The following is a 3,503-nucleotide window of genomic DNA, read 5'->3' on the forward strand; positions in this document are numbered from 1 at the left end:
CATATTTTTACACACATATGGGGTTACACAATTACAATCTCTCACATCCACTACACTTTTTCTCCTTTTTATAAACAATTTCCTCTCTTTCACAAATAACCAAGTGCACTCTCGTGCGAATGACTTAACGGTACATTCTTCCAACTCCTTCAATTCTGCTCCTTCTTCTCTCAGTTGCTCTACATCTTGTCTTGACACAACTTCCTCAATAAAGTCAGACTTGGAGAGAATATCTCAGAGGGGCAGATGAAATCTAGTTACGTTTAATGCCTCCACGACCCAGTTTGTACCCATCTCTCTCTATCAAAACTCCTCACGACTCTTGCTTCTCCTTTGACAGTTCTGTAATTTCACCTCTTGACTCACTGAACATAACTGGTAATACCGTAACATCCATTTTGTCTTGGAAACCCCACATTACTGGAATAGCAATGTCTGCCTCTAAAAAACTGGAAGTCCTGTTTAGATGGTGAGATTTCTCTTCTTCTGAACAGTTGCTTTGTTTATACAAAGGATTGATTTATCCTTGTATGGAGTCCTGCTCTCACATCTAGGGTAATTCTAGTTCTGCATCCTTACTTGATAGAGTTGAGTCAAAAGCTAGCTTCAAAACTTGACTCACTTGCCCTTTGCCATGATGTTGGTTCACTTCCCCACTTCTGTAGGTATTACTTAGGTTTTTGTTCCCAATAGCTGGTGACTTATGTGTTCCCAATAATAGCTTGACCATGTGATATTCAGCAAGATGCTGCATCATATTATTACTGTGTGGCTGTTGGCAACTCTAGGGCGGGCAGTTTTGATATTTGTTTCTTTCCTTACGCCTCAAAGCTTTGGAACTCTCTAACTTCTCATGTCTCGCCCAATAATTATAACCTGGCACCTTTTAAGACGGGTTTTCACTTCCTCCAAAATTCATGATTACTTTCCCTTGTCTCTTCTTTTTCCCTTCATAATCTCTACATTTCAATAATGGCCTAGCCGCGATGTGAACTTTTGTCTGTGACCGAAGCCAAAAATGAAAAAAAAAGTTGTGCTGGGAATGGCTTACTGTGCTGGGCATGGCTTATTGTGCTAGGCATGGCTTACTGTGCTGGGCATGGCTTACTGTACTGGGCATGGCTTACTGTGCTGGGCATGGATTACTGTGCTGGGCATGGCTTACTGTGCTGGGCATGGCTTACTGTACTGGGCATGGCTTACTGTGCTGGGCATGGCTTACTGTGCTGGGCATGGCTTACTGTACTGGGCATGGCTTACTGTGCTGGGCATGGCTTACTGTGCTGGGCATGGCTTACTGTACTGGGCATGGCTTACTGTGCTGGGCATGGCTTACTGTGCTGGGCATGGCTTACTGTGCTGGGCATGGCTTACTGTGCTGGGCATGGTTTACTGTGCTGGGCATGGCTTACTGTGCTGGGCATGGCTTACTGTGCTGGGCATGGCTTACTGTGCTGGGCATGGTTTACTGTGCTGGGCATGGCTTACTGTGCTGGGCATGGCTTACTGTGCTGGGAATGGCTTACTGTGCTGGGCATGGCTTACTGTACTGGGCATGGCTTACTGTGCTGGGAATGGCTTACTGTGCTGGGCATGGCTTACTGTGCTGGGCATGGCTTACTGTGCTGGGAGTGGTTTATTGTGCTGGGCATGGATTACTGTGCTGGGCATGGTTTACTGTGCTGGGAATGGCTTACTGTGCTGGGCATGGCTTACTGTGCTGGGCATGGCTTACTGTGCTGGGCATGGTTTACTGTGCTGGGCATGGCTTACTGTGCTGGGCATGGCTTACTGTGCTGGGCATGGCTTACTGTACTGGGCATGGCTTACTGTGCTGGGAGTGGTTTATTGTGCTGGGCAAGGCTTACTGTGCTGGGCATGGCTTACTGTGCTGGGAATGGCTTACTGTGCTGGGCATGGCTTACTGTGCTGGGCATGGCTTACTGTGCTGGGTATGGCTTACTGTGCTGGGAAGGGCTTACTGTGCTGGGCATGGCTTACTGTGCTGGGCATGGCTTACTGTCCTGGGCATGGCTTATTGTGCTGGGCATGGCTTACTGTGCTGGGAATGGCTTACTGTGGTGGGCATGGCTTACTGTGCTGGGAATGGCTTACTGTGCTGGGCATGGCTTACTGTGCTGGGCATGGCTTACTGTGCTGGGCATGGCTTACTGTGCTGGGCATGGCTTACTGTACTGGGCATGGCTTACTGTGCTGGGAATGGCTTACTGTGCTGGGCATGGCTTACTGTGCTGGGCATGGCTTACTGTACTGGGCATGGCTTACTGTGCTGGGAATGGCTTACTGTGCTGGGCATGGCTTACTGTGCTGGGCATGGCTTACTGTGCTGGGCATGGCTTACTGTGCTGGGCATGGTTTACTGTGCTGGGCATGGCTTACTGTGCTGGGCATGGCTTACTGTGCTGGGAATGGCTTACTGTGCTGGGCATGGCTTACTGTGCTGGGCATGGCTTACTGTGCTGGGCATGGCTTACTGTGCTGGGAATGGCTTGGAGGTCAATAGAAAGGTGCAAGAGGTGAAAAAGAGGGCAAATGAGAGTTGGGGTGAGAGAGTATCATTAAATTTCAGGGAGAATAAAAAGATGTTTTGGAAGGAGGTAAATAAAGTACGTAAGACAAGGGAGCAAATGGGAACTTCAGTGAAGGGGGCAAATGGGGAGGTGATATCAAGTAGTGGTGATGTGAGAAGGAGATGGAGTCAGTATTTTGAAGGTTTGTTGAATGTGTTTGATGATAGAGTGGCAGATGTGGGGTGTCTTGGTCGAGGTGGTGTGCAAAGTGAGAGGGTTAGGGAAAATGATTTGGTAAATAGAGAAGAGGTAGTAAAAGCTTTACGGAAGATGAAAGCCGGCAAAGCAGCAGGTTTGGATGGCATCGCAGTGGAATTTATTAAAAAAGGGGGTGACTGTATTGTTGACTGGTTGGTAAGGTTATTTAATGTATGTATGTATGTATGTTATGTAGGAATGGGATGTATTTAGGGAATCAGTGATGGATTGCGCAAAAGATGCTTGTGGCATGAGAAAAGTGGGAGGTGGGTTGATTAGAAAGGGTAGTGAGTGGTGGGATGAAGAGGTAAGAGTATTAGTGAAAGAGAAGAGAGAGGCATTTGGACGATTTTTGCAGGGAAAAAATGCAATTGAGTGGGAGATGTATGAAAGAAAGAGACAGGAGGTCAAGAGAAAGGTGCAAGAGGTGAAAAAAAGGGCAAATGAGAGTTGGGGTGAGAGAGTATCATTAAATTTTAGAGAGAATAAAAATATGTTCTGGAAGGAGGTAAATAAAGTGCGTAAGACAAGGGAGCAAATGGGAACTTCAGTGAAGGGCGCTAATGAGGAGGTGATAACAAGTAGTGGTGATGTGAGAAGGAGATGGAGTGAGTATTTTGAAGGTTTGTTGAATGTGTTTGATGATACAGTGGCAGATATAGGGTGTTTTGGTCGAGGTGGTGTGCAAAGTGAGAGGGTTAGGGAAAATGATTT

Source organism: Panulirus ornatus, chromosome 19, assembly GCF_036320965.1.
Source record: "Panulirus ornatus isolate Po-2019 chromosome 19, ASM3632096v1, whole genome shotgun sequence".
Classification (NCBI taxonomy): Eukaryota; Metazoa; Arthropoda; class Malacostraca; order Decapoda; family Palinuridae; genus Panulirus; species Panulirus ornatus.